The 21,644-nt window shown below is 42.3% G+C and overlaps 1 protein-coding gene across 2 annotated transcripts in view; it reads left to right on the forward strand.

Annotated features, from left to right (window-relative positions):
- The window catches only part of LOC125739748 (uncharacterized), a 248,467-nt gene that overhangs the window by 38,324 nt on the left and 188,499 nt on the right, over positions 1–21,644 (forward strand). The gene's annotated exons all lie outside the window — the stretch shown is intronic.

Consider the following 21,644-nt stretch of genomic DNA (forward strand, 5'->3'; position numbering starts at 1 on the left):
ATGTACAGGTTTACCTTTAATTTAATTCTACAAACATAATCAAAATCATTTGTGAAAAAGACATTTAGTCATTTACTAAGGCAGATACAACCTGTGGAAGCACAGCTAAAAGCATACCATCACCCATTATAGAGTGACCCATTGTCTTTGTAACTGAGTAATCACAACTAAGTGCAATTTACTATAATGAAACTGTACACAGAAACTGTAAAGGCAAAGGTAATTTATTATGATGAAATGCTTCCAAAATGCCCAGTGTGCTTCAGCGTTTCTCCTTTTCTCCAGTCGTCGACAGGTCCTGTGTTTATTAGGTGATCTGTGATGTAGGAGATCCTGAGAATGGCTGCTGCTCCAAGGATGATTGGCAGGTGGCTTTTCCCAGGAACAGCGGGCTGGAGATGTAATGGTGGGATGGAGAAAATAAAGTGTAGGGGAATACAGAGTACAAACAACCATAAGAAACACACGGCCTATGGCCATATGTCCACCAGACAACCACCCGCCCAACCCGAGAGGGAGCCCACGAGGGACTAAGGGGGGCCCAACCCCTGTAAAAGGAGGTCCGCAGAGGGGGGACAGACAGCGAGCCCCCCAGTCCCTCCCGCAAGCCCTCCACCGAGGGAAGCGGGTCCAGGGCCAAAGGGCCCCATCAACCGGGAACACTCCCCTGGCGGACGGTCCCCCCAGCCCGCTCCCCGGCAGGACGGATCACCGCCCACTGTAGCGACCCGGCACGTCCCCCCCCTCCCCGACACTGCAGGATGATCTAAGGGAGACCCATACAAACAAAGTGCACCCCCCCCCCCCCCCCCCCACCACCCAGGAGCGGACCTGCGTCAACCGGGGAGCGGCAGACCCCCCGCCCAGCCCAGACCGAACCCTACAATTCGCCTAGAAGGGCTCAGAGCATCCCTAGATACCCCGGACCGCCTGCCAGGGCCCCACCACGGCGCAGCAGAGCCAAGGACCACCCAGCCCGCAGCCCACAAGAGGAGACGGCCCACACCGGCCAGGGCCGTCTTCTACCTGCCGGGCCACCCCACACGCGCAGGGCCAGAGACAGAGAGTTAGGGGGGACCTCTCAGCCTCCACTGATTCCCTGTCCCATGTTAATGTGAAGTGTGCATGTACATGTGTGAGAGACTTGTGTGTTTATGTCTACAATACATTAAAATTAGTGGGTGCAGTTCGAGTATGAGGGCCCCACCACTGGCAGATGGCAGAGTCCCCCATCCCCCTCCCTGCACCCCAAGGCCCTAATGTAGCATGGACTGTGTATATAACTAAAGTGCAAAAAGCAGGTGAACAGTCGAGGCACGAGCACCCCACCACTGGCAGACGGCAGAGCCCCACCTGCCTAAACCCACCTCCTCAGCCCTAGTGTCATGTGCTGTCTAATGTGCAAGTAAAACCTCCCCACTGCCCCTCAAAGCTCTAGTGTTGTATGAAATGTGGTGTCCGGCCCAGGGGAGCAATAAGGGCGTGCAGGAGTGGGCCCCCCCGGCACCGGGGCCAGATCCCCGACTGGCCCCAATTAGTCCTCATCCCCGACCCCACACAACCGGCAGGGGCGGCCAACCGAGGGGGTTCAGGGGCGCCACATTAACAATTATTAATAAACATTCCACTATACATCTCAAAATTTAGCACACTTAATTCATTATCTTTGATACTGTTTCAAACATTTAATGTTCCCCAAACAGCAGCAGAAGAACAACAGCTTCATCTTCCTTGTATTTTGGCTCTTCTCTGTGTCAAGAGCTCTACAAGCTCAACTTTAATATTAATTTTCCACCACTTCTACATCTTCTATCTATACCAGACCCACATCTATCTCTACACCGCCAGTTTCCTCTCTGAAGAGTCTCAGAAACAATGCCAGCATTGCCTATCACTCTCACACCCTCACCTCCCTTACACCAGTCCGTCACACCTCCCAGTCCCCCCATAACCTCCCCAGCCTGGACAGTGGGGGGTGTCGCTGGTGAGCACTCCTCCAAACCTTTCCTCTCTCCCCAGTCGATCACCTCGTCCCACAGGTCCCAGGCTCCCCAGTGCTGGTCGTTGGTCCAGGAAACAGCTTTCGGAATTTTCATTCTGGTTAACATAATTAACTAGCCGTTTGTGATACTCTCAAAGCCAAACTAGACACTGTGTATTTTCAACGTACTCCAGACATTTGCTAAATGCTATTCACCAAGAATGCCTATGGAAAGGGATGGAGCCTTCATTGGCTGCTCGTGGCATCGAGGCTACTCCGATAGAAGCGGCCAAATTGCTAAAACTGTTTCACAACCTATACAGTAACGCTGGCGAAATCAGGACGCTGCTTCGGTACGTTATAACATCGCCATGGTAATGAACCCAGCAAACGGTTAATCTTACTTCAACAACATGGGACATTTAAAAAGTAAACGTATAGGGGCTCTTTTCAGAATAACATCTTCAGATGAAACGCATTACGACAGACCGGATGAGTAAAACCAATCATATCAACCATAAGGCTTGTTGTTTTTAAGTTTAACACAATTATTTTCTCTTACAATTTAAATATAAACAATCACATTACGAAAAATGGCCACAGCATCTACAGTTTAAGCTACTAATTTTAAATATATTTCAATTATATTTTGCGGCAATATTTGCATGAACTATATCACGACATACAATGAAATATATAATTAACTATGCTAACAAAACATAATCTGAAGAAATAGCAAGAAACATACGAAGAGATGCTTCTCACCGCTGCGCCATCGCTCTGTCAGAAAGTTTATGTTCAAACTGCACTGATTTTATTTCTATGGAAACCAGCGAAATTTTTCATTGGTCGAAAGGATGAAGATGTGTACTGACGCCATTTTCAACGAATGAAAACGAGAATTCATTGTCAGGGCGGGACGAATTTGAAGGTGAACCAATCAAAAGTAGTATGTTTAGCTCGTGCTTGTTCTGGCTGGGCGTGATTGGATTTGTTGATCTAACCGCCTTCAAGCCCGTAAACCATGTATCTACTTGTCAATGGGAAACCACGCAGTTCTGTCTATAAATACTGACTGTAATTTTTTTATGACATTATGTCTTTGCTACGCAGTATTACGGTAATGCGTAATACCGCGATGTTTGGGGTGCCCCGCTGTTTTTTTTCCATAGCTGACGAACGCAATTAGCATTTTAGCCACGTTGGTAGGTACGCTTTTGAGAAAGAACACTATAGTTCTTGTTATTCACATTCTGTGTCCTGGTGTTTTTAATTTCTCATAATGTGAACAATGATATGTCATATACAAGTTTTTTGAGAGACTAAATTTTGGTTTGATTTATAATTTATTTAATGGTAAATAAAGTTCTTATATAGCCATTTTAGAATTAGTGCAGTCTTTCGTTTAGAATTAGCGCAATATTCTTAAAAACTGCATGTTCAAACCAAACGCCATGCCATAATAACTGCTTTACAGATATTTCATTCAGGAATCTATGGAGGGTATACTGTAGGTAGGCCTGTTTGTGTGTGTGTGTGCGCGCGTTTGGGTGGGTGGTTATGTACATAGTGCTATAAAAACATGATATTTTGACTTTGTAGGGACATGTTTTCGGTCCCGAAAGTAAGAAGATACTGAATTTTATTAAATTCTTTGAATGCAGCCAAAGGAATAATTCAAAAAGTCTTGCATTTTATTTGGTTGCTTACTGTTACTGCTTGGTAACTACTGCAATGTTTAAGGTTGCCATAGTTAGGATTGGGGTTACGCCCATACAAATGAATGGAGAATCCCCACAAAGATTCAAATACCTACTCTGTGTGTGTGTGTGGATTAGGTGTATATTACATTGTGGGGACCAAATGTCCCCCACAATGTGACAAAAACCTGTTATTTTGATGTTTTGGGGGGCATTTTCAGGTACTCACAAAGATCTGTAAATACAGTCAAAAAACTAAAAATGCCAAAAGTCTTGTATTTGGTTTGGTTACATATGGTTAAGGTTAGGGGTTGGTAGGGGTTAAAGTTGTCATGTTGGGATTACAGTTTTCCCCATAGAAATGAATGGAGAGTCCCCACGAAGATATAATTACACAGCTGTGTGTGTGTGTGTTGTGTGTGGTATCAGATCAGTCCCTGAGAGTTCAGTAGTCAGGCGCCATGTTTCTGAGTCTGGTTGTGGAGGCCTGAATGCTTTTCCAGATGCCAGAGTGAAAAGATTATGTGAGGGGTGGGTGCGGTCATCCACAATGTTGGTGGCTTTGCGGATGGAGCGTGTGATGTGAATGTCCATGATGGAGGGGAGAGAGACTCTAATAATCTTCTCAGCTATCCTCACTATCCGCTGGTCTTATGATCTGAGGCGAGGCAGTTCCCAAATCAGACCGTGATGCAGCTGCTCAGGATGCTCTCAGTAGTTCCCCAGTAAAATGTTGTGAGGATGGGAGATGGACTTTTCTCAGCTTCCGCTGAAAGTAGAGGTGCTGCTGTGCTTTCTTGACTATGGAGCCTGTGTTGAGACAAACTTGTGTGTTGTTTTTGTTTGTCACATAGTGTAAAAATTGCCTAAGGAATCAAAAATGTGGTTCCATGGGGTTCCAGACAGTGACCTTTTTTGGAGACAGTGAGACTAAATTTTATACCTAGGTGCACCAGTTATGACATTGGTCAGGTAGGCTGTGGTCTGTTAGTTGGTGACAAGTGGCTGGTGATCCATGCAACCCAAGCAGAAGTGAGCAGAACTTGTATCAGCCAAATAGACAGGAGAAAGCGGATTTTTCATTGGACTTCAGGACTCCTGAGTAACAGATAAAGACAGAGAAACAGCAAAGTTATGGAGAATCAGGAAGTAAGTGCCAGTCTGCGCAGATCTGAGGTCAGTGAGACACACATAAGGCTCCTCTGATGCTCCTCTTCATCCGCTGATGGGCCTCCAGGTGAGAATCACAAATCAAACATAATAACAACTGACACAAAGGCCTGAGGTCAGACCCTCTGTATGCAGCACACAGTGTGTCTGCAGTCTCACCCTCACATCGTGTATGATGACATTTCTGCTTTTTAGATTAAGTGCCTGTCTGAGAATAACTTCTGCATCATGCTAATTATTTAGCTGTTTCGTGCTCATGGGCAAAAGAAAAATGAGGATTAAGTAAAATATATCAGAAATAAATTTCTAATGTGGCTCAAGGCCACAGTAAAGTGGACCATCACATCAAGTAAGTACAAAACAGCCTTTACTAATACGCTAAGGGTTAAAACAACATATAAGATGTGCATAATCTGACAGTATATCAGCGTGAGAGCAAGGCTGGCCCTGGAAGTGGTGTGCATGCAATGGCAGAGCAAAGTTAGAGACACCCGCTAAAAACTTTCATTTCATCTCACTTGCTCCTTTCTTCTTTTTCCTTCTTTTTTTCCCTCCTAATCTGTCCATCCTCTTCGGCCAGCTCACCCACTGCAATACTTTACGGGTTAAAAATGAAATAAATAAATTTTTTAAATTTAAAAAATGAAATCGATCAACATGAGAGGCCTATACAGAGTTTATAGAACCCCTCATGGTAAAGCAAACATGTTTGTCACAGCAGTGCATTCAGACCATGATTCTGCTAAAGCTGCCGGACAGGACAAAGGGGAAAAAAAAGAAGAAGGTGGGGGTCAGTGCAGCAGTGGGTAGTTCAGGTCCAGAATGTAAAAATCCAGACCAAGATTTAGTTTCAACCAAACAGCTGAGTACTCTGTATCAGTGTCATTCTTAAAGTCGTGTTTCAACTTCTGGCAAAGTTCTCCCAGGAGCCTATCTCTGTTGTATGTACAGTCGGCATGTAATTCATTCCTGCCCAGATCCCTGACAAACAGTTGGAGGCAGAATTACTTGTTATCAGAGTATGTGAATTTTTACACACACCAGCAGCTGTGACAGAATAAGATATTTCCTTTATACTGCTGCCACATAGTGGACACAAAGAAGACTGCAGTCAATTCTAAAATCAGTCGGTCAACATGCTACCACCACAGACTATAATCGGGAAGTGATCAAACTTCATGGAACAATATGAATATAAACAAACAGATGTAGTAAGTATATTGTGCAAAATGTATCTTCATCTTAACTACGCTGAATGGTGGAGTCCCAGAGTAAGTGATCCTCACCTGGAGGACCATCAGTGAAGAAGAGGATGAAGAGGAGCATCAGAGGAGCCTTATGTGTGTATCGCTGACCTCAGATCTGTGGAGACTGACACTCACTTCCTGACTCTCCTTAACCTCACTGCCTCCCTTTTTGTGGGTTTTAAATGTTTTAAAAATCATCCATCTATCTTTGATTTTCATAAACTGTTTGTGCACTGATGCATTTCCTGTCTATTTCTTGTCTGTAAAAAGGAAAACAGTTTGATGCTGCTGTTGTCCTGCTCTTACCAGGAATAAATATTTTGATTTCATCTAGAATCTTATCATTTTAGAAACATGATTTCATAGCAAAATTATTGATAGCTGGTCTTCACAGTGAATCATTCATGCTCACAGATTTTAAACTACAAACAAATTAATCAAATAAGTCTAGTTCTTTTCTAAACTGTTACTTCCTCATATTGCAAATGAGCAAAGAGCAGTGAAATCAGACTTATTCTGAAAAGCAGAAAAGTCGTCATACAGGATGTGAGTGTGAGACTCTGCAGAAACACTGTGTGCTACATACAGAGGGTCTGACCTCAGGCCTTTGTTTCAGTCTTTATTATGTTTTATACAGTTTTAAAATGTCACTGCAGTAGGTCCTTTTCATATGTGTGGATCAGCACAAATCAAGAGGTCCGTTAGGAAGGTGTCTGTATGACAGGGGTGGGGGTATCCTGGGGGGGGGGGGGGGGGATGGGTGGGGGAAAAGTCAGGTAATTCACTTCATCTGGGTCTTATCAGCAGTCCTGTGTTTCTCTCAGCACCACAATGATGTTTCACACATAATGGGGTCCGTGGGCCTCCTCAGTTATATTCAGGCTTTCAAGGTTCTTCAATCATAAAAAGTCACATGGATCTGACACTCTGACACTGTTATATTAATTTGTTTAAATTCATTGAAAATACTATATATTACAGCTAGTATTTGGATCCGTCTGCTCTTTATCCGTTCCTCACTGGCATACCTGGTTCTCTGTGCAGTGCTTTCCGGAAGCATCAGAACCATTCATAAGGGAATCTATGTGTGGCTGCCCTCTAGTGGATACACAAAATTCGGCTACTTAAGTAGCTTGACTATATTTCCCTCCTAGTTTAGTTTAGTTCCTAATTTAATTTAACAGATGAAACTGAAGGCAGAGCTGGAAATTAGTTTAGTCATGACTTCAGAAGTTACGCTGACAAGGGATTCTGTACAATCAGAGATGAAGCTGCTGGATGGGCTGGTCATCGCCTGCTTTTTCTGACTGATGTAGGTCTGGATGTAAAGTTACAAACTGCTTAATGTGTATCAATCTGTTTTATAATGTTCACACAAAAAAGTGCTTTTAATGTGTCTGCACCTTGTATCTCCCACAATGTGCTTCTGCATTTGATATCTTCTTGACTTGGGGATAAAGAGATTTAACTGGATGGATTTTACTTTTGTGAAGCACTACAGTCCAAAGCTGAACTGATTGTTCAAAGCTTTTTGGTTTTTAAGCAAAACTACTTCATTTAATTTATCTGAAACCCACTTTGCGCCTTTCTAGACTCAACAAAGCATCATTGCCAACAAAATAAGTGAGTTACAGTTAAATCAGGTAAAGAAGTTTCATTTGGAATTTACTGATCCAGGTTTTCAGCACCACGGACACCAACTAGACTTACTGTCATTTAATGGGAGTGAAAGCAGAAACCAATAGATCACACAGGGATATTTTCATTTGATGGTGTCTTTCTTTTTACTTTTGATATGCCGTCTTCCTCCTTAGCTGATATGTGAGGCTGCTGTCAGCTGAGACAAGCTGGTGTGATTTTACGCAGAGTGATAAGTGGGCGGTCCTGTTTTCGTGTGTTACATTTTCATTTGATTTTGGCCAATATGTATGTGGTACTGTTTCCTCCTTAACTGATATGCACAGGCTGTTGTTAGCAGAGACAAGCTGGTGTATTTGTACCGCAGATTGAAAAGTGGGCGTTCCCGATTACATCACTCTTTTAAAGAGTCCCTGATTGGTGGGCTCTGACGTGGAGGGGTGACCTAAAAACTCCAAACCATTTATCCATCCATCCATCCATCCATTTTCCAAACCGCTTATCCTACTGGGTCGTGGGGGGTCCGGAGCCTATCCTGGAAGCAATGGGCACGGGAACAACCCTGGATGGGGGGCCAGCCCATCGCAGCCAAACCATTTAAGTTTGTGAAATTCATTTTTAATAATTACCAATTTCAGAAAAATATGAAATGTTTTGTAAAGTATCAATTTATTAATCATGTATTTAAACAAATTATGACCAGTATAAAAGACACATACAAAACTGTACAAAAGTCTTGGGCTGTCGAAGAAAATGATGTTCAAATGATCTTCATCTTGGTCTAGAATTATAATATTTTGTCCGTCAAAGTGTGGCAGCCCAGTCATTTCAAAATCTCTTCTAAAGTTAGTAAAACATTTGCACCAAGCATCCAATAGACCTATATATTTTTATAACACAACTCCTATGGCTAATCAATGCATCATTAACATTTGTTTAATTAAATTAATTAATTAAGTGAGCTGGTGGCGGAATTTAACAAATACATGGAATGGCTGGGATGCCCCTGAGGAGAGGTTTAGGATCCAAAGCGTGGTTCATCTAGCGATCCAACAAGGCATCAGTAACTTTATGGAGAAAAGAAGAAATTCTTGTTAGTTTTTATTGTGTCACTTTTGATTTGCATATATTTTTATGATAATTGTGTTTTTGTTCTGAGCAAATATACACAACCCAATTAAATAGCATTAAACGTTTTCTTTGATGGCCCAAGACTTTTGCATAGTACCATATTTTTTCAGAATCAAGAGACAATTTAATAAAAACCAGTCTTACCTTCACAAGATAACGATTATTAAACATTAACCAGCAGGTGGCAGCAAAGCACTTGTGAATAAGTGGCCAATACGTGGTTGTACAGGTTGCCAGCAGATAATCATCCCCTCTGTTTAACTGACTCTCATGCTATGACTGTACAGACTGAGCAGGGCCGAGTGAGAGAGGCCTCACTGCAGTTAGCATAACCGTTTATTTTACAGCTCGTCTGACTCATTCTGCTCCACGAAGGTCATCTCCTCTGCCAGCTTCCTCTGATCCAGGGAGACCCTCTGCTTCTCTCTGATTGGTTCCCGCTTTCTACAGGAGGTCCAGTGCAGCTGAATGGTGATGATGGTACAAATCAGGTAAAACACACCAGTCCCAGCTTTCAGTACAGCATCCAGAACCTGCTCCCACCTGTGAGACATATAATACACCAGTGTGTCTGTCAGTCACACATATCACATTTAAACCTGAAGAACAAAACAGTGAATCTGTTCTGACTGAAGTAAAACCACCTTGATAATCGACAGCAGCACCGATCAGCTCAGTCCTACATACAGAGCCAGCTGGACCAAAGAGCTGAATAAGAGGGTGGATGTGAACAGTAAAGTCTTACATGCTTTATAGAAACACGGTACAGCCACATCTGTACTATTACACAGGACACATGTGAGGAACAGGAGACATTAACAAAGAGCATGAAAATAGCTAGAGATTATCACACAACATGTTACACTATTTTGTGAAAACAGGCCTGCAGTCATTCCCCAGCAGCACAGGGCAGAAGGCAAGGGCTCACCCTGGATGGGATGGGATCTCAAGTTTATTATTAAGAAAATGAAATAAAAAATATTTTTTTCCCTTAAAATTAAAATGACAGTTTCCCATTACTGTGTGATCAGGTAAATGCTGCTAGCTGGACCCCCACACTACTGTAAATGCTGCTGAATGCTTACCTCTGTTTTTCATTATCCCCTCCTTCTTCATCATGTGCAGAGAAAAGGAGAGCAGTGGAAACAGGAGAAAGGATAGTTAATAAAAAGCAGGGTTTGCACTGTCGCCTCACTCCTCTGGCACGTGTACTCAAGTCTTCGCTGGAGTTCCGTGTGTATGGAGTTTGCATGCTCCCCCCTGTGTCATTGTGGGGTTTCCTCCAGGGACACTGATTTCCCCCCACAGTCCAAAAACATGCTGAGGCTAATTGGAGTTGTCAAATTGCCGGTAGATGTGCTTGTGCGAGGGAATGGAGTGTGAGCGTGTCCTGCAATGGGTTGGCACCCTGTCATGGGACGTTCCCTGCCTTGCGCCCATAGGGACCCTGAGTTAGACAAGCAGTTTCAGACAATGGATGGATACAGCACTGGAACAGATATTACAGAGTACAACTGTAACACTGGTCTACGCTGCAATGAAAAACCACCTACAGACATGTTAGTCAGTCTGCACACCATTAGTAACAATTCATCCTCACAAAGATGAAAAAATGCCTGAATTATGTTGCAAGCTACATGGATTTGTCTGGATTTGTATACATAACAAGTGACTGGCTGTATGTCTGTGGAAAATGCTGTGATTTTTGTCATATTACAGACTGATCATAAACTAGAAGACACACATTCAATATTAAAGACACCAATTAGCCTGACTGTGCGTTTTTGGATTGTTGGAGGAAACCCACACAGCATGTGGAGAACATGCAAACTCCACACAGACAGAGCAGAAGCCAGATTCAAACCCCTGTCACTGTCTCCATCCACACCCGTCACCTCCTGTTTGTCCACTGACAGCCCTGGAGGACTTCAACACACAGGTAAAACACTCAAAGATTTCCACAGCAATGAAATGTTTATGAATATCAGCCCATTACAACATACATACTGTATGTAAATGTTTGGCCAACCCCTGACATTTTTTAACATATTGCTTATCATATTTAACCTCATGAAGTCGCCCGATTTAGCTGACACTGTTACTTCTTCCAAGTCTCGTTTATCATATTGAATTAAATTAAAATGCAGATTTTTAAAATATTAAAACATTTTTCCATCAGTGTTTGTGTTAAGGTCCTTCCTTTTTGACTCAGTGACATGTTACATACTGTGCATCTCATTGGCTACAGTCTGCAGTACAGACATCTTACCATCAGTGACTGGCAGATTAACCTGATCAGAGAGGCTCCACTGATCTTCACACCACACCAGTACCGATCGGAATCCTCAGCTGTCAGATTGTTGATGGTCACAGTGAAGACTCGCTGGTCAGGATCATCTCTGACTCACACTTTACCCTCCTGTGGAGAGTCAGTGTGTACTATGGGAGTACATGACCTCACATTATACCCTCTGCACCAGTACGGGACTCCACTCCAACAACCGCTGCAAACACCGCGCCTCCCTGAGAGCCATCACCCATCAGCTCATCAGCCACTGCAACCAACTGCAAAGACCTCCCTCTTTCCTGCATCCAAGTAAACCAACTTCCTTTCCTTTCTAACAACCTAAACTGTCCTATTCACCTGCTATATTCCTTTAGGTTTATATTCCTACAAACTGCTTGCTTTGCAGAACAGTTTTTCCCTTTTTAGGTTAATCATTTTAAATCTGGTCACTGCATTTTCATGATTACATTGTTTGTGTCTTTTCCATTATTTCATGTTTATTGTTTGTTAGGTATAATGTCTGTCTTATGTTAGTTGTAGGAATAAATGCATGTCTTTTTACACAACTTCAGCCTCCGTCATTGAGTGCTCACAATAGTCCCTGCCTCTGCGATCTGGCTACTACGCTCTGAAACCTCAAACTCGCCTGAAATATCGCGAGACTCTCTCTCATTGGCCGTGAGGGGAGCTTCGCTACCGATCGTTTACATTACCTGGTGACCCAGCTCGCTGGACGAGCCTACTAACCCAGGTTATTAAGCGATACGGGTTATTAATGAATCCTATTTAAGTCTCACATTAACAGACTCACTGGGATTCGCATTTGTGTTTGGAGGAGCTGACCATTCGGCATAACAATTGGTTACTAATCAGCATCAAATAATAATTAATTAAAAGTTAATTAATTTCAAAACATATTGGTGGAGATATTAAAATATACCTGAGCTAATAATTCCTACAACTGTCAGATTGTTGATGGTCACAGTGAAGACTCGCTGGTCAGGATCATCTCTGACTCACACTTTACCCTCCAGTGGAGAGTCAGTGTGTACTATGGGAGTACATGACCTCACATTATACCCTCTGCACCAGTATTTCACATGAGTTTTATATCTGTCACCATAGGAACATGGGATTGTTACAGATCATCCTCTTTGTACACAGGCCCATTTCACTGTAGACACACTGTCAGCACCTGTGGGGAAAATAATTAACTGAATAAGGATTTTCCATCTCATGACATCTCTAAGTAATTATGCTTGGTTTGTGTAATACTTAGATTAGGTCATGTGTAATTAACAGAACAGTGATGATGTATAAAAGTCAAAGACCATCATTTTACTATAAGAACAAGGAAAACAAAACTAGTGTCTGATCTTGGGAAGGGCTTCAGCAGGATGTGGGATCGGGAATCTGAGCCTGGCAGTGTGTTCTAGGGTCTGAGAGGAAAACCAGGACCTTAAATCCCTAGTAAAAGGCCTAGATGAGGGTTTCCGGTAATGGCGGCTTGCTGAGAAGACGTGCCCACTTCTGCTCCGCTATGTTTCTGTAAAATCCTGAATAATACTCGTTTATTGGACGTTGAACAAGACCAGTAGTGATGCCTCTCTCGCAAAAGAAACTTGGTAAAAACATTAGTAGACCGACTCAGTCGAAATTGTCTAACTTCACTTCTAAGTCGAGCTCCGAGGCTAGCTGTGAAGCTAATGTTAGTGGTGAAGATAGCGAGAATAATACCAACACCTGTCAGGTGATGGAGGAGAAAATTGACAAGCCAAATGAGAGGGGAAAGACGGTCGAAAGCTTAGACGCAGTACTGGCGGCTATTGCAAACTTGAAATCGGATTTTTCCTCCAAACTGGACGGTATTTTGTCACCAATAGAGACTGTGAGGAAGGATGTTAATGAGTGTGCTAAGAGGGTCGGTGAGGCGGAGGCCCGGATATCTGCAGCAGAAGATAGTATCACCACCTTGGAAGCAAAGGCACGGACTCTTGAAAATAACAACAAAGATCTCGAAGACAAAGTGCTGGATCTGGAGGCCAGATCGCGACGTTCTAACTTGAGACTTGTTAACCTGCCCGAGGGCGCAGAAGGAGAGGACGCGTGCGTCTTCTTGGAAAACTGGCTGCCGGAGGCTCTGAACTTGGCACCGCTACATACCGCTCTGACGCTGGAGAGAGCTCATCGGATCGGCCAGAAGAATACGTCAAACACCGCTGCACCGAGGACAATGATCATGAAGTTCCTAAATTACAAGGATAAAATGACCGTGATAAGAGCTGCCAGGGCAAAGGGACAGATTCTTTTCAAGAACCGTCCGGTGAGATTTTATGAGGACCTGGCGACCGGTGTACACAGAAAACAGAAAGAGTTTAACGCCGTGAGACAACAGCTTCGCTCCATGGGGATCCGGTACGGCATGATTCCTCCCGCGCGACTGATAGTGACATACAACGGAAAGTCTCGCATCTTTAACCAGCCAGGTGAAGCGGAGAATTTTGTGAAGGCTCTGAGGTCAGAAAGTGGACTGGGTTGAGAATGTAATCATTGACATGCTGTGTGTTGGCATGAAGGAATAATTACTGAGCTTTAAGTTTTAAAAGAAGAGTGAAAGAGAAAGGCCAATTTGTTATATTTGTTTATCGGTCCAGAGGCTTACAGCTACTATTAGTAGCCTAATTTTCTTAATGTATCCAATAACGAGTTTTTCTGTTTATGTAGCGGGGTGGGGTAGGGGGGAAAGGTGTTTAGGCATAGTCGGTTGATCCTCACTTTTGGGTGGAACAACCTTTAGCTGTTAGACAGGTACCAGTATATATAGGGGGAGGGAAATGGGTACCAAAGTTCAAGTTAAAGGGGTATGTTCAATACTTATTGTTGTGGGTGTAGTTTTTGACATTCAGATGTTATTTGTTTCTCTATCCTTTAATATTTCAAATGTGTTGGGAAGCTCATTTAGTGCTGTGTGTTATGTCTGGTGGAATAAGAATTAAAATTTCTTCTTGGAACTGCAGAGGACTACAAAAACTGGAGAAGGTAAAACAAGTAATGACTAGGGTGAAATCTATGCACTCTGATATCATGCTACTTCAGGAAACACACCTGTTGTCTAGTCAAGAGGCGAAGATTAGGAGGAGGTGGCAGGGCAGTATATATTCTGCACCCTTCACCTCTCAGGCAAGAGGTGTTATGATTTTGATCCACAAATCTATACCATTCCATGTGACAAGGGTTATTAAAGACAAGGCGGGGAGATATATTATTTTACAGGGCACACTTATTACGGAAAAAATAATCCTGATAAATATCTATGCTCCAAACATTGACGACCCAAAGTTTTTTCATAATCTTTTTTTGACAGCATCATCTCTGTCTGGTAGCTTTATTATAGGAGGGGATTTTAATTGTACATTGAATCCAGAATTGGATAGGAGCTCAGGTATTGATTTCTCGCATCCTAAAAGTAGACAAACTATTCAACATTTTATGAAAGAACTTGATCTGAGGGATATTTGGAGGGATATGAACCCCAAGGTCTTAAAATACTCCTGCTACTCAAATACACTTTTTTTTTTTTTTTTTTTTAGTTTCTGGCAATATGAGGTACAAAATAAAGGATTGTCACTACGATAGCATTTTAATATCTGACCATTCGCCAAACTCATTAATATATGAAGATTTAAGACTAAAAAGAGATCCCCCTAGATGGAGATTTAAACAAAAATAGACAATCAAATAAATATTTATTTTGAAACTAATACGGATTAAACGTCACCCTGCAAAAGGTGGGAAGCATTTAAGGCCTACGTAAGAGGTCAGATTATTAGTTTTACAAGTTATAGAGCAAACCAAACTTATAAGAAAACAAAAAAGTTGGAGGCGGAGATTGAGCTGCTTGAGGGAGAATACTTTCAAACCTTTTGTCCAAGAGTCCATCAAAAGCTTTTATTACTAAGAACACAGTATAACGAACTTTCTGCTTCTAAAGCAGCCTCACATCTTTTGCGTCTTAAACAATCATTCTATGACCAAGGGGAAAAGCCCGGGAAATTATTAGCCTGGCGCCTCCGACAATTACAAAATGAGAAAAACATTACTTCAGTTGTAAACAGTGATGGACAGATCATTGTTGACCCTCTAGGAATTAATGAAACTTTTAAGTTTTTTTTATGAAAAACTATACAGCTCAGACATAACACATATGGGACAAGAGCAAAATCTCTTCTTAGATACCCTTCAGATACCTAGCATTTCAGAACTAATAAGTGCAGACCTTAATACACCTATAACAAAGGAGGAAATATCTATAGCAATAGATCATTTGAAAACAGGTAAAACCCCAGGCCCAGATGGGCTGCCGACAGAAATTTATAGGAAATTTAAAACTAAATTGCTGTCCCCTCTTTTTGACATGTTCGCGGATTCATTTGAGAAGGGAATCCTTCCGGCTTCATTAAGAGGAGCTCTGATAACTTTACTACCCAAACCAGGTAAACCGTGCAATAAATGTGGAAACCTTAGACCAATAAGTCTTCTTAATGTGGATTTAAAGATACTTTGTAAAATTTTGGCTCGAAGACTGGAGAGATTCTTACCTGATCTAATTCCCTGTGACCAGAATGGGTTTATTGCAGGTAGACAGGGATTTCATAATGTGAGACGAGTGTTGGATATTCTTCATAATCAGGAAGGAAAAACAGACAATGCTTTACTATCACTGGATGCCAAAAAGGCCTTTGATAGAGTTGAGTGGCCCTACTTATTTGAAATATTAAAAAGATTTGGCTGTGGGGATAATTTCTGTCGGTGGATTAGACTTCTATATAATGAACCATATGCTGAAATACTGACAAATGGAATTATATCTAAACCATTTGAAATTAAACGGGGATGTAGGCAAGGGTGCCCTTTGTCCCCCTTATTGTTTATTTTAGCAATTGAACCGTTTGCCATTGCGGTGCGGTCTCATAAAAACATAACTGGTTTATCAGTAAATCAACAGGAACATAGAATTGCTTTATTTGCAGATGATGTCATCCTTTTTTTGGAAAAACTGAAAGATTCTATCCCAGCCTTGTTGGATTTATTACACACATTTGGACGGATATCAGGATATAAAGTGAACAAAGAAAAATCTTCATTAATGATACTTAACTCAGAAGAGAGAAGAAGTGCCGGAAATTCTTTCCAATTCAAAATGGTAGACTGTTTTACCTATCTCGGGATTAGGATAGTGCCATGTTTGAGAGACATTGTTGGAGCTAACTACACCCCTATGATAAATTCCATCATCTCATCTGTAGATAGATGGAAACCCTTGCCCTTGTCACTTATAGCAAGAATTAATGTTCTTAAACTAAACATAATGCCCAAACTTCTGTACTTGTTCCAGAACATTCCATTGTCACCTCCTGCTAATTTATTCTCACACCTGAAAACAATTTTTGTACGTTTTTTGTGGAATAATAGACGACCGAGGCTGCGTTTATCACTCTTGTACTTACCGTATGAAAGAGGAGGCCTCAAATGTCCCAATCCACTTTGGTACTATTGGGCAGCTCAATTGAGGACTATGATGTATTATTTTACAGATAAATCCCTCCCGCCTTGGATGAATATTGAAAACTGCTCGGTACCTCTTCCCCTTCCCCAATACCTATATTCAGCAAAAGTCAAAATGTTGAAAAAAAAGACAAAAAATCCTATAGTCAGAAATATGATTATAATCTGGTATCAGGTTAAGAAATATCTGGGTGAATCCACCTCTCTCGCACGCTTCAGCCCAATATGGGGTAATCATTTTTTCCCTCCAGGCAGAGCAGACCCTGGTTTTAGGAAGTGGGCTGACAAAGGTTTAAAGACAATAGGGGACCTCATGGGATCAGAGGATGAGACTTTGATGTCATTTGAGGAGTTGATTGCCAAGTATGATATTCCATGCAAACATCGATTTAAATATCTACAAATGAGAAACTTTATTAGATTATCTCAAAATCAATGCTTGTCAATCCCTCCGTTATCCACATTGGCAACAGAAATGAAAAAAGATTGCTTTGGAAAGGGAATAATCTCCAAACTATATAATATATTAGTAGAGGGTTCCCCTGAATCTTCTTTAGGGAAACTTAATGCCTGGAGGGAAGACTTACAGGAGGACTTATCCTCCGAAGACTGGGAGGAGGCATGTGCTGAAGCACAAACACAAACTACCAGTACCCGTCTTAAAGTACTGCAATATAATTGGCTAATGAGGACATATGTGACTCCAGAAAAGCTTAATAAGTATAATGGTGATAGCCCAGACTTGTGTTTCAGGTGTGGAGAGGAGAAAGGGACATTCTTCCACTGTATCTGGGAATGCAATAAAGTACAATTGTTTTGGAAAGAGATCAAACAAGCTCTGGATACTATATTGGGTATACAATTAGATCTTGACCCTAAACTATTTATTTTAGGTTTATATCCTGATGGACATCTTATGTCTAGAAAGATAATTACCGCCATGGACTTATGTCTACTGTTAGCAAAAAGAGTCAATTGAGGTGGAGTTGAGCAACCCTTGGAAAATAGAGAAACTTATTTGTTGTTGGGGTTTTTTATTTATTTATTTATTTATTTTTTATGTTTTTTGGGGTTTTTTTTGGGCTTTGTGTTTTTCTTTTATTTGATTAAGTTATTATTTACAGGTCATATTTTGTACTTCCACCTAAATATTTTTCTATCATCTTTTAAATGTCTGATTTGCAAGGAAGGTTGATTGATTGTTATACAATAATTTAGTTGCCTTGGATGCTCCTTTCGATGTGGAAGCACTCAAACTTCTGTAATTTCTGTATTTTTTAAAATTTTAATAAAGATATTGTTGTAAAAAAAAAGGCCTAGATGAGGTGAATGAATGGGCTTGTCACTGTGTGGGATGGCCACACCCCTTCAGTACTATGGCCTTATTTGTAAACATATCCAGTCCTGTGATACAGGCCCTCTCATATTCCCTCTATACATGCTTCCTTTGCGCTCTATTTGTGAACGTTATTATGTAAAATATCATTGCTATGCTGGTGATACGCAGCTCTATCTGCCATTAAAACCTGGTGACTGCTGCTCTCTGGTGGCCCTTTCTAACTGTCTGGAGGATATTAAGAACAGGACAGCAATGACTTTCGTCCAGATTAATGAAAACAAGACAGAGGTAATGAGTTTTGGTCACTGTTCATGATCTCAGAGAACAATTAGGGCCTCATTCAGAAAACTTCCAGTCACATACTAAAAATCTTGGTGTCATCTTTGATTCATCACTGAGTTTGATAAACAAATAAATGCTGTTGTGAAGGGGTGTTTCTGTCAGCTGAGTTCAATAGCCTGGCTTAAACCACACCTTTCAGCCAAAGACCTGGAGAGTTACTCCTGCTTTTATCCTGATTGGGTTACTGCCGTTCTCTGTACCCAGGTTTACCAGAAGCATCTTTATTCTGACTACACCTTGTTCAAAACGGTGCTACCAGGCTCTCAACAAAAAATAGACACCAAATTTCCCCTGTGTTGGCTGCATTGCATTGGCTACCTGTTAAGTTTTGAGAATTTCTGAGAATACAGTTTAAAGATTTCTTATTTCTTTCTAAGGCGATACATGGCATAGGTCCCCAGTCCGTCTCGGAGCTAATTCAGCCTTACACCGCTTCTTATTAGATGCATCTCTGTACTGACCCTGCACACACAGGAACACATTTTATTTATCTATTTAATCAGACTATTCTGCTTTGCACATCATGTATTTAACATTTATAGTGATTTTATATTTATTACTAGATTATTGTATAACTTTTGCACTGTTTTTTGAACTTGGTTGTTGCTTAGTCTTGTTTTTCCATGGAGCACCATTATACCAAACAGAATTCCTTGTAGGGTCAACCTACTTGGCAATAAACCACAGTCTGATTCTGATTATTTTTTGTGTAACATTGTGTAACATTGGCCAATGTCTCTACTTTTACTATATATTTATATTATTTTGACCTACAGCACTTTGGCACAACATAGATTGTTTTTAAATGTTCTATAGAAATAAAAATAATTCAACTTGATATAGAAACGTATTTCAAGTCATCCATCTTGCCGAGATGGGGGTTGCACTGTGACCCCTGGTGGACAAATTATGCAGCAACAGTACTCATATCATGGTTGAAAGTTCTGTCTTCAGTCTCTCTGTTTCTTTTTAGTTATCATTAATTGGCCATTATAAACCAAATGCTGATAGCGATTTATCACAGACTCCTGCATTAATGAATTAAAATATTCATGATGAATAAAGAAGATGAATTGGCGCTAATGTGTATTTTTACTGTGTTATTGATAAGATAAATATTACAGTACACGGATCGCTCTGGTGTCTCAGAAATTGTCTCCATTTTTTCATACCAATTTATCATTAGTACAGTAGTGCTTGCAGTTCACAAATGCTTTGGCCTACAAACAATTTGGTTCGCAAAAACTAAATTTGGTCAATGAACAAACTCGACCAGATTCCTTTTTTTATACTAGTGTAACACCGGCGGGGCGCATATCCCAGCATGCCCTGCGTACAATTGTAAATAGAAGGACCACGACAGGCACCCAACAAGCACCGAACCCAAATACACAGATGGGAAACACAATGTTGTCAGAAGCTGAACTGCGAAATGCAGATGCAGTGAGAGATTTACACACACTAAATACACGTTAGGATCGGACAGGGTATACACACAAGACATGGGCAAAGTGTAAAGTGAGGTAGACCTTCAACAGCTCGTCAGTCCATTGTAGGGCAAAGGAAGCTGGAGAATTGCCATGTGAACAGCAGAAATGTGGTCATACAGGATGTGAGGGTGAGACTGTGTGCTGTATACAGAGGGTCTGACCTCACGGCTTTGTTTCAGTCTTTAGTATTGTGATGACATTGTGATAGCCCAGTGATAACTATACTGGATGGGTGGTACCCCTTCAAAGAGCAAGGGGAGATGGGATACCATTGTGGTATGCAAGCAGGTCCTCAGGGTTGTCACACATGTTTTTCTGAGGTGTACACTGCTGGTTGCTTGAGCCCCTGGATGAGACACTGGTCAGTGCCCTGCAGAATCGCTGTGGGCAGTGTGAGGACTTCTGCCCTCTCAGTTAAACAATAGGTGCAGGGACTGAGTCAAATGAGTCTCTCTGCATCCTGCTTAATGATATCAAGGGGTTGTGTAGGCGTGTCTGTGCTCACATGGCTCTATCAGTACAGGGTGAACTGGCCAGGGATCAGTTTATCTAGACACTTAACCCCAGATAGCTCACATTCAGACACAGCCAACCCCTCTGCGTCCCTAGACGAGGCCCTGGAACTGGCTTTGGAGAGAGAAATTGTGGGCAGCAAGATGGCGGGGAACGAGGCGGGAGAAATCAACCAAGCTGTAAACGCCAAAGGGCTTGGAGGACCCAGGCCCTCAGGTTTACTTCCTGGATGCAGATTGCCTGTAGGCTGACAGGCAGCAGCACCCCCCCCACCCCTCAATCCTCAGACAGTGTCCCAAGTTCACCGCCACCCAGGGTTCCGCCAAGGGCACGCATAGCCGGGAAGATGTGGGCCAACAAGGTTAATTTCCGGAACTTCCTTGTTGACACCGGGGAGGTGGCCCTGCTGCCACCTGCTGCAGAGGTTGTGACTACGGATTGGACTCACAGAGGCAACTTCTGTCACATACCCACCATAGTGATGTGAGTCGCATGTACTGCCCTAGTCCATACAGGTTCCACTGCAACCCTGGTGAGACCAGACACTGTCTAGAACTGACATTGGTGCAGGTGAGAACAATGACTGGTGACCTGGCCCCTTTAAGAGGGACGGGGTTGTTCCCTTTTGACATGGGGGGTTTAGTTGTGAATAGTAACTATGTGGATGGCTGACATGCTCGATCCCTCCATCCTGGGCCTGAATTTCCCCCGGAGCACGGCATGTGTGCTGGACTTTGGGCACAACATGCTGAGATTCCCTGCGGTCCATGTGTACAGTGGGGCCGCTGGCCCCGCAGCCTCTGCAGCTGACTGCCCACCCCTTACTGCCACTGGGCCTGTACCTCCACATCAGCTAGAGATCCCTTCCTCTGCTACAGTCACATTGGCCCCTGAGCCCACATGTGTCCCCTCCAGTGTAGCGCTGCTGCCTCACTCACTTCACTGGAGTCTAACGGGGTTTATCAGAGCGACTTACCTGAAGCTGCCATTGGAGGAGCCCATGATGACCACACGGTTGCCCTTGTGCCACTGCAATCCCACTGCCTTGGTCCTCTACCTCACACCATTGATCCCCTGCCCCACCCATACGGTTGTGTGCCTCTTCAGGTTTGCAGCCTCCTCCTGCACTGAGCGGCCATTTCAGAAGTTTAATTATTTAATTACACAGTAATACACACGTTTCCAAACATTAAAAACATTATCCAGACTTAAAGTCACTTGAATAAAAATATTTAAAAACT

This window comes from Brienomyrus brachyistius, chromosome 4 (genome assembly GCF_023856365.1).
Source record: "Brienomyrus brachyistius isolate T26 chromosome 4, BBRACH_0.4, whole genome shotgun sequence".
NCBI classification, from domain to species: Eukaryota; Metazoa; Chordata; class Actinopteri; order Osteoglossiformes; family Mormyridae; genus Brienomyrus; species Brienomyrus brachyistius.